This window comes from Eutrema salsugineum, unplaced genomic scaffold (assembly GCF_000478725.1).
Source record: "Eutrema salsugineum unplaced genomic scaffold, Eutsalg1_0 scaffold_1, whole genome shotgun sequence".
NCBI lineage: Eukaryota > Viridiplantae > Streptophyta > Magnoliopsida > Brassicales > Brassicaceae > Eutrema > Eutrema salsugineum.
In genome coordinates, this window is record NW_006256909.1 from 19,759,878 (window position 1) to 19,779,637 (window position 19,760).

General features: G+C 34.6%; 1 non-coding gene across 1 annotated transcript; it reads left to right on the forward strand.

The window, feature by feature from the left end:
* Nucleotides 1-18,424: 18,424 nt before the first annotated feature.
* LOC112082510 lies at nucleotides 18,425-18,531 on the forward strand. The gene has a single exon (XR_002897184.1). It is a non-coding gene; the product is annotated as a small nucleolar RNA R71 (small nucleolar RNA).
* The last annotated feature ends 1,229 nt before the right edge of the window (nucleotides 18,532-19,760 follow it).

Here is a 19,760-nt window from a genome sequence, read left to right on the forward strand (position 1 = left end):
GTTACTTCAAAGAAAGGGCTAACTATCGTTCAAGAAGAAAATACATCAAAAGAAGCAGTTAAAAACATTGTTTACAAAGAAATCTATGCTGGCCTCACAAACTACGAAGGTAAGTGAAACAGACACATTCATAAATCTTTACCAACCAACAAAATGTGATATATTCTTAATTATGCCTATTTAATTAGGATGAAAGAGATGCCAAGACGACTACTGTTTGCATTGCCGATCTCCAGTACAAGCTCTCTACACTGGTATCTTTGAACTTCCTCCTAAATGTCTTCATGATATAAATAGTTTAATAGTTCTGTTTACACTTCCATATAAATTTCTTATGCCATTTGTGTATACTTCTAACGTTCATCTTTCTCATAAACAAGAATAAAGAGGGCAAAAACTTCCAAACACTTTCTCATTCTCTATCACCTCTAAAAGTGACTCAAGCTATTCACTACAAAAATTAATAAATTAGAACATGGAAAAACAAAGATTTTGGTTTTCTAAACAGGTGTCTTTATGCTACAAAATTCATATCATACCAGGAGTTTCAGGACAAGATACTTAGAGCAGTACTACAATTTGTTCTTATTCGTGTTTGTTTTCTTCAAATAACAATTATTGTATCGTAATATAGACATTCTCAGAGCAGTTACTTATACATTTTGGCTCTATAATTACACAATGACAAGAAAGTATTTTCGTTGCAAACAATATTATTATTTGTCAATTGTCGTTTACAATTAAGGTGAAATATAAATACAACAAAATAAAATATACAAACCCACAAATGGTAGAACAAAGATTAAGATAAAATAAAATAAAATTATCAAAGAAGAAAATGCTCTTCTCCTCCTTCACAGCATAAAAACAATCAAGTCTAACGAGTTAAAAAAATAGTCAGCTACAACCACAAAGATTATATAAATTCCAAAACACAATATACCCAACGAAAAAATTACGAATTTAAACTTCAACCGATGTCACTACAAAGTTCTGCTGCAGTAAGTAGAAAGCCCAAAGAACCACAGAAAAACATCACACAAAACCTAATATGAATACATAATTAAATATATATGTTAATTATATTCATATTGCTATTTTGAGACACAGGTATCGGGTCGAGATATCCGTCTCCGACAATGACAACAAAGCCACGTTTGTTCTCCTCGATGATGCTGGAACTCAGCTAATTGGGAGAAAAGCTGCAGAGATAGTTGAAGACTACGTCGACGTAAGTAACTTCATTTCTTAATCCAAAGTAAATAAGAAACATCAACAGACTGCATCTACCTCTTTTTTTGCAGGCTGTTGGGGTTGGCGGTGCTGGAGATAACATACCACTCCCAGAAAGCTTGAATGGTGCAATTGCCAAGACATCCATATTCAAAGTCAAAGTGGATGAATACAACTTCAGTGCTGCTAGGAAAACAAAAAGACTAGCCTTGGCAGTGAAGAAACCGATGAAAACAAGCGTCCCCGGAAGAATACTAAATACGAGGAACCAACACCATAAATTCCCAAAAATAATTACGTGCACTTTCTTATAGTTATATTAATCTGAATATCAATGTCCGCACAGGACCTGTTTTCTTCTTCTCCTTCAGTTATATATCGATTTGTAATTTATTTTTAAAAATTTTGCGTAATTATATGAATTTAAACTAACGATTAAAACTCTCTATGACTTTTTTATGATGGATGATATCTATCTGCGTTCCATGATTTTGATAAAAGGTTTCCCATCATGATTGCAGGAAATATATTTAATATATAGCTAATCCGATTTTTGATTTATCAATTATTATTTTAAACGTTTGTATCTGTTTAAAACCATTACAAGAGCGTCAAGTTAGGGATCCACTAACTTAAATATTAAATTCCTTAATAAATTTAGTCACCAGAAGAACGAAACGTATTACCATTCCAACTTTATCTCTTTGATTCTTTTTTAAAAAAGGATCCCAAATATCACCCTAAAACACCACCAATCATTGATTTGGAGATTCAATTTCAATACACGTTAAAAAACAAACAACTACATCAAACAAAACCTAATATGAATACATAATTATATATATATATACATATAATTAAACACCACAACTGAACTATAACGTAGAAAACAAATTTTGATTGACCAACTTCTTAAACGAATGAAATGCATTTAATAACCAAGAACCAAACTCCCAAAAAACAACCGTGGTCAAAATGAAAACCAAAAGGCAGAAACAAAAAATAAATATTATAAATACACCAACGCACTAAAGCAGAAACAGAAAAACCAAAAAGAGAAAAACCATAAAAAACTATGGGAGATCCACAAAGCATAACATATTCTTACTCCTATGAAACACATATCTCTAATACCTACACAACCACCACAATACACATAATCATCAAAAGGCCACACACAGAGCAAGATGACATCATCATAGATATACCATATGCAAGAAACGGGATATCAACAACACAGTCAACCTTGAGAAGAAACATTGAATGTCTTCTAACTTATCATGAAATAGAAGAGATGGAAGCAAGAAGAACTACAGCATACTTTCTCCACTTTGTCAACGCTGTCCAAATATCAACCCAAACTGATATAGGTAAGAACATTGATATCTTCTTCATGATTACAGATAACAGCTTCCATGTAAGATCAAGGATGGAAACAGACATTCTAATAGCCAGTCTAGAGGCTGCTAAAAGGAATCCAACTTCTGACGAAGAAAATGAGGAATGCACAATCTGTCTACAAACATTCAAAGGAAGACAAGATATCAACAATCTGGCATGTAATCATATCTACCACCACCAATGTATTGTGAGCTGGCTCTATACAAAGAAAAATTGCCCAATATGTAGGGCAACAGATCTTTGATAGAGAAACAATTTCAGACTTAATGTACGGTCAATCTTTTACCTAAATTATTGAGAGCAAAAAGATCCATAAGATTTAAATTGCTAACTGTTAGGAATTATAACAATAATGGCCACTCAGGTCAAACCAAAAACAACAGAACATGGATATTAGGCACACGTTTTATTGGACAACTGCTTTCTAAATAAAGCAAAGCTACCAAAAATACACCACAATCAGTCTATATTACTCAATATGATTGCCAAAAAAAAGTATAATATATAAATTCCACAGAACTGACGATGACTGATTTTGAGTTTTGAAAAAATGAAAACTAATAACAACATATCTCGAATAAGTAAGACACACAAAATAAAAAAAAATTAAAGAAAACGAAAAAACAAATTAAAAAATAAATAATAGATGCAACATAATTTCAGATACGTTATGTGAATTCAAAACAATCAGTTTCGCTTTAAAACGTTACGTGAGCGGAAAATCAGGCATCCAATAAATTTAATCTTGATATCCTTAATAACTATACAAAAGAAAATAACAAAATTAATTGTGATTCCAAAAATTCACAATACATTGGTGGTGGTATTTAGAGAATGTTTAAAATACAAACCCAACACAAAACACATAAAAAGAACCAAGGATATCACACGAATTATAAGGTGATGAAGACACGACACAACAAATGTATTGACATCATTTCTGGCCATTTCCCTAATTAATTTAGACAGAGACTGTTTTCTAAGAAAAAAAAAAGGTTACAAAAAAGGTTTGAAAAAAAACAAGAAAAAATTATATATTATACTTTCCTCTCAAATTCATCCTTTTACATACTTATTCTTTAAATTTGAATAGAAAAAGAATGCATTCTGCCAAATCTTTTCCTCAAAAAAAAACCTTTGTGGTCGTACTTAACACTTCTGTCATACTCCTTCAACGTTTTGTTCACAATTTTACAGCAAAAATCACTTTCGGGTGGTCTTACAATGACAAATCATTTTCGGTTCAGGAGAAGTCTCTTCGAATCAAAAACTTTGTCCAGATCGATTTTTTTTTTCCTATTATATAATTAAATCGATTGAAAACGTAATCTGCAAAGAAAATTTAAAATTATTGAAAGCAGAAAGATGAAATGGGTACGATAGGTTTAATAATTAGAACAACTATTAAGCGGACATTTCAAACAAATAAATAGTAAAAAGAAAATAGTAATGTTCATTTCACATACATATTCAAAAATACGAAAAAATAAACAAACAATAATGTCAAACATGTTGGAGGTAAAATAATCTATTAAAAAAAAACCCGGGCGTAGCCCAGGGAAATGCCTAGTGAGAATAAGAGAGATGAAAAGAAAAAAACGAGAAAGAAATGATTGAATGGTTTTTGCTTTTTTTTCATTCACTTGTCACACGTACATAAGAGGTAAAATACATCTTTATAGTAAAAATAAACTCTTACAATATTACTTACCAATTAAGTAAGAATCCGTAGAAGTTTCTTCAAAAGCAAGTAAATAATTAAATATTAAAATAGATAATCATTCATTTTCAATATTCTCCCTTGATTATCCATCAAATAATCTCTTCTGAAAAGATCAATACAATCTTCTCTTTATAAATCTTTTGGAAGTTTATTCTTCATTGAAATTATATATTTCTCCTCGTATTTTCTTGCGTGTTCTTTGATGTTTTCAATAAAAACCTTGTTATGGAAAAACTCAATAGAAGAAAAACCATAGCAGAGAAAAAACATGCATCCATGCATTATGGAGCTTTAGAACTTTTTAGCTCTTCTAGAGCTTTTAGTATCTGGAGTTTTTTTAGCTCTTTCGAAAGTTCTTAGTTCTTCCGGGCTTCTAGCTCTTCCGGAACTTTTAACTCTTCCAGATTTTTCTCGCTCTTCTGATGCGTTTTCTATTTATGAAACAACTAGCTCTTCTGATGCTCAAATTATTTTCAAATTATAATAATTCTTCTGAAACTCACATATTTAATTAACAAAACTAAATCAAATAGTGAAACATATTAACAATTAAATGATAGTAAAAATTTTTTTTTTAAAAAAAAAATATATATATATATATATAACTAGAAAAATCATCTTCTGGATAAAAATTATGTGGTTCTTCTGGTACATTTTAATATGTCTCCTGGACATTTTTATTTATGCAGTTCTTTGGGAACTCTTACATATATGTTTTCAAGACAATATTTTATGTGGTTCTTTCATAAAACTAAAGAAATGTAATAAAATTTGTAAAAACAGAATTTGAGCAATAGAGGAGGCAAGCCTTCCATATAGTAAACGATAATAAACAAAAATTAAAGAACAATAATTAAAACAAATATTCGTCTCTGGATGAAATATATTATGCAGTTCTTCTGGACACTTTCATATATACCTTCTAAATTTATTTTTTATACATTTTTTTCTCGATTTCTTCATATATGTCTTCGAGACATTTTTGTTTTCAAGTATGTCTTCTGAACATAATATGTTTTTCTTAGTTCTTCAGAAACTTTTCTCAAATGTCTTCGGGACATTTATTATATAGAGGTAATGATTTGAGGAGACAACTATCATTTGATCATAAACCAACCATATATTTAACCTGAGGAGACATAGTCTACCATATGGTCATAATGATCGTGAAGAACCTATCATAACGATCGGTTCGAAGAAGATATCGCCTATCATCCGACCAGAATATATAATATAAACCGATTGAATCATAAATTAAACTTCACATTTTCAGTATAAAAATAGATCTCATCTTTTTTCAGTATTGGATCGGATCGAAAGACGATCATATTGATAACATATTATAAACTATAACTTAATATATGGGGTGAGATATGTATTTTGTATATAATATATATGTTTGTTATATTAGGGAGATTGAAACACGAGAGAAAGAGAAATGAGGAAAAGAAAACGAGAGAGAAATGATTGAATGGTTTTTGCTCTTTTCCTTATTCACTTGTCACATGTACATAAGAGGAAGGGTACATATTTGTAGTACAAATAAATTCTTACAGTATTACTTACCAATTTAGTAAGAGTCAGTAAAACTTTCTTCAGAAGCAAGTTAATAATTAAATATTAGAATAGATAATCATTCATTTTCAACAAAAAATAATTAGCATAAAAAAGAAAAAATTAAAAGTTTGGAAAAATTAATAACCCAATCATAATCATAAAAAGTAAAATTACAAAATAACAAAGAAAATACAGAATTTAAAATTTAATTTATCATAAATTTTATTTTTAGGGGTATTCTTTTTTCATGGATTCTCAAAATTAAATTATAAATACACGTTTTTTACGAATTATAAATACACAAAATTAAATTTTACTTCAAAGAAAATGTTCAATTTTTACAAATTATCAAATATTTCACTATAAATACATATTTTTCATATTATATATGCGGGGTCCTAATGTAGTACTTAATTAAAATCAATACCACTGATTTTTGCTTAACAAAAACCTAATACAATTAGATGTGAGTGTGATCTTGATTTCAAACCTCTTTCTAGAATTAAAATCAAATCTATTTCTTTCATAATTCTTTGAAACATCTATTTATAACATATTTAATAATAAAATTTATAAAATTAAAATAAATAAATAAAATTGTTAAAGTTATCACCGATTAATCAGTGTTCAATCCTTAATTATTGGACTAAGTGCTAGGTGACACCCGACCGTCTGACTAATGCCTAGAAAAATCTTGAACATTGGTCACAACTCACAATAACACAAAACACAGGTGGATCGGGTGAGTGTTCTTGAAAGTTCGAGCCATTATGGAATAGGCATGTTTAGTCTCTAAATACTATAAGGATGAAATTATTCAGTAACGATTCATTGATTTACTTTAGCCAAATCAGAATTCAAGGTGGAGAGAATTATCATATGTTGTTATAAACTATGAACTATATTCTAACCCGTACGTACACACGAGATCAAATTTTTTGTATACTGAATTATAATTGACTTTAACTGTTTTGACCAAATATATTAAATTTATAACTTCTACGCGTGTAAGTGGAAATTAACTAATTTATTTATTTATTATGAGAATATATATTTTGATGTTTATACTATATATACTTCTGAACTAAGTTATATGTCTCTGCGAAATGTAATTTTAAAAAACTAAATATTTGAAATATGCAAAATGGACAAAGTTTTTTTTCAGAGAAAATCTTAAAATATACAAAATGAGAATGAGATGTAAAATAAATGTTATTGATTCAAATATGTTGAATTTGTGATTCTTATGTTTTAGTAAGAAGATAATATTTTGTTTGATTTGTTTATAATATATTTCTAACCCATGCTATTAAATTAGATTATTTTAATGCAGACTTAACACTAATGAAAATAGTTTGACTTTAGTTCTAATAAAAAAAATTGAAATAATTATCACCAAAGACACTTTTTATCTTTTTTATTACCACCAAAGGTACTTAAGTGTTTTGGTGTACTTATCTTATTTTGTTACACCGGAAAATATACCCTTTATTTACACTTACTTTATTTTCTAATTAAAAAATAAAATATAAAAACACATGGGATCCATTTGCTTTATTCTTCTAATTTCATACACTAAAACACACGGAACCCACCTTAACTTTATTTATATCTATATAACTATATATATAAATACACATGTAAATATATATATATATATATATATATATATACATCTATATAATTATATCCATGTATGCTATATGCACATGGATATGCATATATCTATATAATTGTGTCTATATGTACGCAACTATATGGATACACATATAAATATGCATGCATATTTATATGTATGTATCCATAATATGTATGTATACGCAACTATATGGATACATATGTAAATATATATATATATATGTATCTATATAATTACATCTATATATATTATATACATATGGACATACATATATACCTATATAGTTGTGTCTATATATACACAACTATATGGATACATATATAAAAAGTATATATATGTATCTATATAATTATATTCATAATTCTATATGTATATAGATATGCATATATATTTATATAGTTGTGTCTACATGTACGTAACTATATGGATACACATATGTCTATATGTCTATATGTACATATGTAAATAAATATATATATATCTATATAATTACATCCATGTATTCTATATACACATGGATATGCATATATACACATATGTCTATATGTTTATATATACATATTGTATATGTATCTATATAATTACATATATATACACTATATACATATGGATATGCATATATATCTCTATAGTTGTGTCTATATATACACAACTATATGGATGCATATGTAAATATAGTTGTGTATCTATATAATTATATTTATTTATACTATATGTATATAAATATACATATATATCTATATAATTGTGCTTATATGTACGCAACTATATGGATACACATATAAATATATATGCATATTTATATTAATGCATCCACATTGTCATATCTATGTGGATCTGCATAGATGTTCATATATTTTGTGTCTATATATATATATATCACTATATAAATATGTATGTATTATATCAATTAACGACATAAAAATTAAGTTAAAAATTATCAAAATGGATATCAAAGTATTAAGAAAAAAAAGATATAATTCATAATGTCAAAATAATTATTTGATTGTTTTTGTATTAAAAGATAAATAAAGACAGATAAATATGGGCATTTTATGTAATTGAAATATAAAAAATAAAGATATATTGTGTGGATCCCACACGTTTTAATGTGTGAAAGCAGCTTGTGAGTGAAGTCCGGGGTAATTTCGTTTTTTCCATATATGAACGGTAGCTGAATAGTGTCAAAAAGTCCACCAAACTGAAAAAATGTCTATAGAAGGTATTATCTTTTAAAAAAGTCCCCTAAGAGGTAACACACTCAAAAAAATTCATGATCTTGTGATTTTTGTAACTTTAAATGATACTAATATTTTTTCTAACAAAAATGTAAATTGTTATTAAATCCATATGATATTGCCATATGGTATATATTAATATAATACTATAGATAGATTAGTTAAGTATATATCGATGTAATCGTAATTGTAAATTTTGTTATTATACGAATCTATATAACTACTCAATCAATATATATTTAAATATTAAAATGAGTTTATCTGTTCTTCTAATAATCATGCCACTATTATGTATGTTTTGACAAACTAACCGGCAAAGGACAGCGGTTATAAAAATATTATCCTAATTTGTCTGTTTATATTACTGTATAATTTAAATTTGAATATCTTGATTACATTGAATATCTAAATTAAATCTAAATTATTGTTTTTTATAATTACATTTAAAACTATTTTTTGAATTTTTTGATAGCTAATATATTACCTATATTTGAGGAAATCTTAAATAATCTAAATTAATAATTGAATTTTCAGAATTAATTATAAATATAAATATATATATATATATATATTTGTCTTAATATTTCATTAAGTAGACCTATTTTTTAGGAAATTCAAATTAACCTAAAATAATAGTATAGATATTTAAAGAAATCTAAATTTGTGTCTCTTTTAATAGTATAGATAGTTATAATTGGGTAGAATTTAATGTATAGGTATTAATATTGATAAAAAATCTGTATCAGAAAGAAAAAGGGATACATGACCACGAGCCGGTGGAGGATCTCGAGTCGGTGGTTTCTGTTTTCTCTCAGGCATGAGACATAAGGCGCCTCCTTCAAAACAAAAATTCTTTGATCTCCTTTCAAACTTCTCTTCCTCCGACAGGTGGTTTCCGTATGTATCCTCTTCCTTACCCGACTACGCGTTCAAGCATCTTTGTCAACTTCTTTGTCTCCGCCTCTCTCTTGGTTGGCGCTCCTAGCCTCTGCCAAGGAGACCTCTGTCCTCTCTGGTTTAGTTGTTCCTATGGTGTTGCGTCGGGTTGGGCTCTGGTGGTCCTACGTGGAGGCTCGAATCGAGAGAGGAGTGTGGCACCTCGGGAAAATCTCTAGGTGTATCTCCAGTTGAAGATCTGGTGGTGCACGGAGTCGGATTATCCTTCTTTATCTTGGTGTAGCTGCTGTGTGTCTCTCATGGTGGTGTGGTTAGGCGATTTTTTTTGGTGGCGGGTGCTGTGAGGTTTGTGAGAATGGATTTCTGCAGTGTGGTTAGTGATAACACCGTATTTTGACCACTTTTATGGATCGTTTTGAAATAGTTTTTCTATGTTTTTAATTGCTTTCAAGTACTTTTATTACGTTTTTCTAGTATTTGTAGTTCCAAGACTCTTTTCAGGTAACTTAGGGAAAAGCTTAACAAAATAGATAGAAAACCAGATTTCAGCTCAGAGTCAAACCGTCAGAAGTTCACCCCTGATTGAAGGCCTTCGCAACGTCTGATCCAGCTCAAATTTGGAGATCTTAAAGATAGAAGTGTCAGCTTTCCAGCACACTTTACAGCTTGGCAATCCAACGGTTCAATCAAAAGATACGCGAAGAGCAAGATGTCCCGTAAACCAGCCAGCGAGCATTTCCACCCGCGGCCAACAAGCAATTTCCCGCGTCAGAAGCACCGCGACCGCGGCCAGCAATCCATTTCCCGCGGTCACAGCCATCCCGACCGCGGCCAGCCAACTCCGAGCCCGAAGGCCCATTTCTGAAGCCCACAATGATTCCCTCATTTGGAGAAACCCTAAGTGACGTCCAGAGATGTCTTGAGCACTATAAATACATGTTTTAGGAACCCTAAAAAGGGAGAACCGAATCATTACCTCATATTTTTCTTATTGTTTTTACTTTAGCTTTTAGGGAGAGAGAGATTTGTCTCTTGAACCCTTGTTCTTTCTTTGTTGATTTCGGTTTCTATTTACTTATTAATACTATGTTTTTGATTTCGTTCATCATGTCTGAGTAGTTTTATTGTTGGGATTAAGAGATTTTCGATGGGTATTTATATGTTCGATGAGGATTCCATGAGCTTTTGAGCCGAATCTTAGAACTTTTTCTTCTGAATTTTTTTTACTGCATGAGAGTTGCATCATGAACTACAATCTGATCCAGATGCTTGGTGACTGATGTGTTCGTGTCAACTACGTGAGGGAACAAATTTTACCCTTAACAAAACAAATGAAAGCTGCAAGTGCGCAGCTAATCAGTTGTAGTATTTAGGGATCGAATCCATAGAGATTTGTGTGCCTGGTATTCTTCTACGGTTTTTAACTTTATGTCTAGACTAAATTGGTTTTAAAGGTTGGTTATTTTTCTTGCGAATTAAACTAAAACAAAAGAAAGCAAATAAATCTATCGTAAAAAGCAGGTAAGAAAATCGAATGGAATGCAATTAGAATAGGCAAATATCGAATGAAAGGCTAATAAGGCAAGTAAGATATCGCATGAAAGGTAAATAAAGCAAGTAAATAATGAACTAAGGAAATTGAAATGCAGGTCTAAGAAAGTAAGTAAAAATCGATGGAATTGTAAACTATGGCTAAAAACGCTGAGCTTTCGGGAACTCTAAGGGATCATAATCGGTTTTAACACTAAGGTAGATAGATTGGGATTGACAGATAACGATATATGGGTTCTAGAGCTAGAGTATGGCGGTATGACTACGTCACTGTCGTGATCATAACCAACTGTTTCTCGCAACCCTGACCAGTAGGTTTCCACTCTGGCCCTGGAAGGGAGAGAACGCAAGAGCTGCACAAGACTCGTCAATACTCACAATCTCGCCGCAGGTAGATTTCCACTCCTACGGAAAAATCGCCTGTTTCATTCTAGGGCTGATACTTAATGAAAACTTTCGCAACACTAACTATCTAGATCAGATACTAGGTGATCAATCAAGCATACATGCAATAAGAACAAGAATAAACAGAGAACAGGTTAAAATCCCAGATCTATAAACCTAGATGTCTTAATCGATTATGAGAGCCCCTTTCGGGAACCCTAAGCCCAACTCGGGAACTACTCAGACATGGCTGAGTTCGACATCATCATTGGTTTTAATAAAAGTAATGAAAAACAGTAAAGAAAAGAGATAAAGAAAGCTTCTCTATTGAAGAACTCGGACTTGAACAATTTTCTACAAAAATCTCATAAAAACGGCTAAAGGAATAGGGTTTCTGTAAAGTATGAAGGTGGTGTCTAAAAACGACCTAAATGACATGTATTTATAGTCTCCAATACTCCATGGTCTCTAGGGTTCCGGAATTGAGGCTGAGAATGACTTTGGGCTTCAGATAAGTGGGCTTTAACTCAGAGATTGATTGCCGCGGTCGGGAGTGTTGTGACCGAGGCAATTGGCTTGTTGGCCGCGGTCGGGAAGCTTCTGACCGCGGCAAATAGCTTGTTGGCCGCGGTCGGGTGAGTTGCTGACCGATTTCGAGTGGCTCTGGGGCTAATGGAATATCTTGAGATCCAACCGTTGGAATGTCTCCAAACCAAGTGCATTTGAAAGCTGGTTGATTCTTCTATAAGTTGTCCAATTTTGAGGGTGATCAGACGGTGAGAAGATCTTCGTCTCTCCATGAGAGTTCTGACGGTCTGCATTTATCCAAAAGAGTCTTTTTGTTCCATTTTGTGCCTCTTTATCCCAAATTACCTGAAAAGTCTTTTAAAATCCGGAAACATAAAAACCCTTTGAAAACCTTTGAAAATGGAGTAAAAACACCTGAAAAATATATTAAAATGATCCATAAAAATGGTCAAAATCTGGTGTTATCAACTCCCCCAGACTTAGTCTTTTGTTTGTCCACAAACAAAACAAAGGCTAATCTCGGCGAGAGGTTTGAAAACGCAGGAACTAAACAAAATCTCATAAACCAAACTTCTAGACCAATATCAATCAGTATGCATCAATCAGGAATAGCCTAGAAAATTCTCACTAGCAATACAGGCATAACTAGTCCGTTAATCCGTCACGCAGAAATCTATGCACTAAGATCTAACTTCCAGTCAACTAGTTCTTAACATTCATTACAAATCTCGGTGGTTCTCATCAAAGAAAATCTAGGCAAGGCAATCTAGGCTAGGTGTCAAGAAGGGTTATTTTGGGGGTAGGGCTTAAAGTGTTTAAGGGTTACCTGAAAATCTGGAGGATGCAAGATATTATGCAAAACCGCAAGAGAGAGTGAAGCTGTTGGTATCCACAGTTTTCAGTCACTTTCTTCTTGACATAGATTCATGGTCTTCTTCCTCAGGTTCTCTCCAAACTCCCCCAGACTTAGATTTTTGTAAATCTTTCAAAACAATAGCTCCTTAAACGAATAGTGGTTGCTCATTGCCCCACAAATTTCGACAATCTAAGACTCATTAGGCTTTTTGTTCTCTTTTCTCTTTTCACATTTTTTTTTTTTTAGAGAAAGGGAACACCTTTAGATATAGAATCTTAGAGAGCACGAATTTACCAGTTAATATCTGTCTTGTAAAGCTTTATTATGTTTCTGATACTCTTCCTTCCCAATTCCATTCAGTCTCCTTTGTGAGTGACTGAAAACTGCGTCGCTCCTCTTCTCTCCGTCGTTTTTGCACATATCTGCTGATATAAACTAAAGAGAGAATGCATGAGGATTGAAAACAAGGGTTTTGGGTTTAGGGTATGGTACCAGATAAAGATAAACTGGTCATCTAGGACGACAAATAGTGGTAAAAGTGATGGTAAAAGACGTCCTAGATGTGTATGTCGATGTCTGCCTAAAATCAATGATGAGAAAATTAGATATCAATATTAAGTCCAAATAAAATGAGCTAGTATATCCTGTCAGAAAGAATCTCCATGAATAGAAGTCCTCTGGTGGGAGTTCGTAGTGCAAGTACTCTAGCTACCGCCTAGTCTAGTGCTAACCACAAATGAGCTATCATGCATAGTGTAGAAGCGTGCAGGTCTAAATCATCATAGTTTTGCGTCAAACATTCCTGAAAAATACTTAATGTCGAATAAGTTACATATTAAAATTTAAAAAGGTACTTGAAATTTAAAAACAAAAGCAAGAAAATGATTAGTACGGATAGACATCCTCCCCCAGACTTAAATCACACTGTCCCCAGTGTGAAAAAGTTGGTGAGAAGATGGTGAATAAAAGCAAAATAAAATAAAATAAGATAAAGGAAAAGAAAATGATGCTGATCAATCATTCATCCTTCGAAGTGTCGTCTGCGAAATGGTGCTGCTCCTGTAAGAAGGTGACAACGCGCTCAAAACGTCGTCCCTGTCTCTCAACTCTGCGCTCGATATTGGAATGAGTGTGTGATGACGTAGATGATGAGGTGTGGCCAGTTGAAATAGATGGCTGAAAATGAACACGGGCTGCAGCTGCATCACGCTTCGCCTTGGCCACTATGTATTGGCCAATGGTGAATGGTAGACGAGGTACAGATATGGCAGAAAATCATCGGATACCGGAGTCCATCGTGGGCGTCCTCCGTTGAATAATCTCGGGATAGACGCTGAAGGTAAGCGGACTCGGTGCTCCTCGGTGCCAGTGCAATACTTGTAACCAAACCTGTCTGGATCGAAAGCGGCACGAGAGATAGTGTGATCGCGAGAGAGATAAAGTAGATCATACCAGACATCGGGAAGTGGCTCGTCAGATGAGAAATCGAATCCTACAGTCTGTAGTATCGCTGTAATAGTACTCCCGAAAGCTGGAGTAGCGTCCTCGCAACCATGTAAATCATGCTTCACCTTTACCATATTCTGCGCTATGATCCATGCAAAGCAAGCAAGTCGTGGGTCATCCATAAACGGAATCTGAAGTGTAATGAGCTCAGTCTTCAAAATACCTCCCATGTTTGCTCTAGAGAAGATCGTGTGTGCTAAGAGTTTGTGAACAACTCTCACTGCTGGGTGGCTAAGAAGGGCTGACTTCGATCTCCCACTATCATAGGTTCCATGACCCATCTCTCTCCACAGGTTAAGATCAGGTTCATCTTCAAGGTAAATGCCATCAGTGTATGGAAGCTTAAGAGCTTCACAAACCTCGGAAATGGTGAGAGAATAAGGCTGTCCGCGGATAGAGAATGACAAGATGCCATCTGATGCTCTGGGGTTCCTCCTCTTCGTGTGGTGGAGTGTAATGGTCGCTAAAAGCTCACGGACTAGCTCAGGATAAGTCGGAAGGTTCAGCTCCATGTAGGGTCTCAGCTTAAGTGCATCGATGTACCAGATCACATCCTCTCTGATTCCAAGCATCTCGAGTGTATGATAATCAATGCAAGGCGTGGGTTTGATGTTCAGCTCCTTGAAACGCCTTGCATAGTCCACTCTCGGGTTTGTCTCCCTCCCAATGTATCGAATCTGTGGTGGCTCGGGAGGTGCTCGTGTTTCTCTTGAGTGCTGGAGCAATCTCATCACATAACTTCTTCTTCTCGGTCTGGCTTGGTTTAGCATGTACTCTCTGAGAGTAGCATCATTGGGAATGTCCTCGGAGCTGTCACCAGTGCGACGGCTTCTTCGGGATCTGGTTTGTTCCATTTTTCTGCAAAACAAAATGGTTCTTGGAAAAAGAATGAATTTGGATGCTGATTTTAACACATTAAGATCTGTTATACTAATACTAGCATAAATAGATTAATTTAAACCATGAGAAAACAAAATCGATTTTAAATCAGAGAAATCAAGTAGTTCATGATTAAATTCGGATTTTTGATGTTCTTAACATAGAAATCTTCTAAAAATCGGTTTTGATGAGCAATTTCCATGTAAATTCTAAATATTACCCAATACTAATCATTAATATCACAAGACTAAATCAAATTCATCAATTTTTCTGTTCCAAATTCAATTTTTATTAAGCATGTAGAATCCAAATTTCAAAAATCTCAATTTCTCTTAAGCTAGGTGCTAAAATCGATTTTTAGATAACCTAAATGGATAATCTATCATTCTTAAGCTATTTCCACCATCAATAGACCAAGATTTTGGGTTTTTAAAGAAAACCCTAAGTTCAAAATCGAGTAAGAATGGTGAGTTTGAGGTTCATACCTTGCTGGAAAGAGAGAATTGATTGCAGAATTGAAATCAGCTTTGAAAAAGAGTGAGGTTCGAGCCAAAAATCTCGTAAAAAGCTTAAGAATTGAAAAATGTGTTCTTTCTCCTAAACCTCTAAGTCTTTTGGAAGAGAAGAGAAGAAAGAGTTTTGATCCAAAAAGTTTGTTTCTTTTATTTAAAAAGCGTTTTTGAAGCAAAAACGGAAAATTTCTGGAAATTTTTAAGTTTACGGGAACTTACCTTTTCTTGTTTGCACATTAGGAAAGTTTAAAACTTACGGAGGATCTTTTCGGGTTTTACCGGGAACATTTCGGGAATCACCGGGAATGACAAGGCAAACACCGGGAAATCACCAGGTAAACACCAGGCAACACCGGGAAATCACCAGGTAAAGACCAGGCAACACCGGGAAATCACCAGGTAAACACCAGGCAACACCGGGAAGCGGCAGAAATCTGCGGTGTCACCTCAACGACCAACGGCCGCGGTCAGGAGACGCGCGACCGCGGTGGCTGAGGGCTCGGCCGCGGTCACATTTCCGGCGCCGCGGTCGATGCACCCTTGGCCGCGGGTCGAACGGTCGCGACCGCGGCTCTTCCTCCTGCGGCCTATTGTCCAATCTTCTCGTCTTTGCCGGGCCGAGCAGCTAAAAACCTACCTTTTCTTCTTGGTTTTTCTAATTTTCTGATTTTTTTGTGTTTTTGTTTTATAAAATACCTAAAACTTAAAAAGAAAAAGAAAGCATAAGTTGTAAAAAGGAAAAGAAAACTAAAAGAAAGAGTACCTAAATGGGTTGCCTCCCATTAAGCGCTTTTGTTTTAAGTCGTTTAGCTCGACGTAAGCATGAGGAATCAGGCTGATTTGAATGGCACTCCACTTGATGTGCCTTTATCACTTCCGGTTGCTGGAGGTTTTACTTCTTCTCCTTGAAGAGCCGTCTTCTTCCCTTTATTCTTCTTTCGGACTTTAATGTTGTTCAAAACCCTTTTTGTATTTTCGATCAGCTCCTGGATTTGGTCCTCACTAGTTTCTGTTGCATCTGGTGGAATGATGATCTTGATCTTTGCAAAAGCTTTCGGCTTCTCATTTTCTTTCTCTTTTAGCCTGTATCCTTTGCTTGGAAATTCATCTAAGATAGTAGGATAGTACCTTTTTCGGTCCACATTGAGGAAAACAGCATGCCGGTTTGCGTGATCGATTATTGCTCCTACTGTAGCTAGGAATGGTCTCCCAAAAATGAGTGGCCTCTCCTTGTCTTTATCCATCTCCAGGACTTGGAAATCTGCTGGAACAATCTTATCTCCCACTAGAACTTGTAGATCATGAATCGCCCCTTCAGTATATTTTTGAGATGAATCTCCAAAGATAACCTTAACTGTCGATGTCCTTAAGGTTTGTATGCCCAATTTTTCGGCAAATGTCTTAGACATGATGTTGACATTGGCTCCGAAATCGCACAAGCAGTCTGTAAACTTGATTCCTGAAATGAAACACTGGAAAAACGTCCCGGATCATCGGCTTTGGTAAGCCTTTGAAACGGTGATTGTTCAGGTACCTTAAACGGTGGCTGCTTGGGATCGATATCCTTGTACAGTGGTACAAAGATTGGGGTTTCTTCTTTCTTTCCATCGGTTCCGGCCTCTTCTTCGGGCAATGTGGTTATGGGGTTGCAAAACTTCTTAGGGTTATCTTGAACTCTTCCTGGAAGAACTCCACTTTGCCTCTTCATAGAGTCGGCTGTTTGGGCGACTTGCACATCTAACTTTTTTACGTGCGAAGATAAAGATTCAAACTTACCATTCAGATCATTGTACATGCAGTCCACTTTCACGTTCACGTCTTTAGATGCTTTTTTCGTTCGTCATAACAAGCTGTTGGATTGACTGTTCAAGTCTACCGATTTGTGAAGCTAGCTGGTTCGTCGTGACTCCCTGCTGTTGTACAAATTGACTGTTGAAACCCGTACCTTGGTAGTTATATGGCTGTCGCGGTTGATATGGTACTATTCCTCCAAAGTTTCCACCTTGAAACTTGTTTTGGAAGGATTTTTGCTGAGGTGGGTAGTACTGATCTTGAGGATTCTCCACATTTGGATTGCGGTAAGAGAGATTGTTGTAATTTGCATTCCGGAAGTTGTTGTTGAAGTTGTTGTTGGAGCGATTTTGGTATGACACCAGTGCTCCTACGTAGTTCACATCTTCTTCTTGAAATGCTTGATTAATGTGATCGATATCACTAGGTCCTTCCTCTTCTGCGCCATTGTTGGTTTCACAGGCATGGATCGAGCGATTGTTGCTCTTCAGAAGCTGGCTCACCATGTTCTTCAACTCGGTTATCTCCTTGTTGTCTGTTCCGGCTTGCTTCATCGATCGATCGTATTCAGGACAGTCATTGCTATTGGCTTGAGCAAAATTTTCGATGAGAGCTCTTCCTTGGGTTATCGTCTTTTGCCCAAAATCTCCATTGCTAGCTGTATCAAGTGAAAGTTTGTATTTTGGTTGCAAACCTCGGTAAAATGTGCTCAGCAGGCTTGATCCATGAAATCCATGGTGAGGGCAATCACGTTCATACTCCTTAAAACGTTCCCAAGTTTCATAGAAAGATTCAGTTGGCCCTTGTTGAAAGGTTGAGATCTTCGTTCTCAAATTGTTCGACCTTGACTTAGTGTAGAAGTGGTTTAGGAAAGCAGTTCTACATTATTCCCAATTTTGTAATCGATCCTGCAGGCAAAGACTTCAACCAACGGTGAGCTTTATCTGCTAATGAAAAAGGGAACAACTTACACTTTAAATAGTCAGGTGGAACTTGGTTTGTTCTCATCATGCTGCAAATTTCTTAAAAAAGCTCGATATGGTCCATGGAACTGGTTTTGCTTCACCAATGAGATGATTTGAGGCTTGACTTCAAACTCATTCCGGTTTGGAAATGGTACTTGAATCGCAGATCGATTCTGAAAATTTTGAGTAGGTGCATCAAAATCAGCTATGCGATGGTTCCTGGCTTGTCTTCGGTGTTGATTTGCTGGCGGAATGGGGCGGTGAATGCGTTCATTCGGCTGCATTGCTGGGTGGTCACCATCGGCTGCATTGATGGGTGGATCAAGGTCTTCACGTGCTTCTCTCTCTTGGTTCTGGTGGTTTCTTGGAAGAACCTCATCCTCCTCTCCATCTTGTTGATAACACCGTATTTTGACCACTTTTATGGATCGTTTTGAAATACTTTTTATATGTTTTTAATTGCTTTTAAGTACTTTATCACGTTTTTCTAGTATTTGTAGTTCCAAGACTCTTTTCAGGTAACTTAGAGAAAAGCTTAACAAAATGGACAGAAAACCAGATTTCAGCTCAGAGTCAAACCATCAGTAGTTCACCCCTGATTGAAGGCCTTCTCACCGTCTGATCCAGCTCAAATTTGGAGACCTTAAAGATGGAAGTATCAGCTTTCCAGTGCACTTTACAGCTTGGCAATCCAACGGTTCACTCAAAAGATACGCGAAGAGCAAGATGTCCCGTAAACCAGCTGGCCAGCACTTCCACCCGCGGTCACACGTGTCCCGACCGCGGCCTTCAACCTCCAAGCCCAAAAAGCCCATTTCTGAAGCCCACATTTGGAGAAACCCTAAGTGACGTCCAGAGAGGTCTTGAGCACTATAAATACATGTCTTAGGAACCCTAATCGAAATAATCTATCTTTCTTATTGTTTTAGAATACTTGTTTTGCTTTAGTTTTTAGGGAGAGAGAGATTTGTTCTCTTGAACCCTTGTTCTTTCTTTTTCAATTTCGGTTTCTATCTTTACTTCTTAATACTATGCTTTTGATTTCGTTCATTATGTCTGAGTAGTTTTATTGTTGGGATTAAGGGATTTTCGATGGGGAT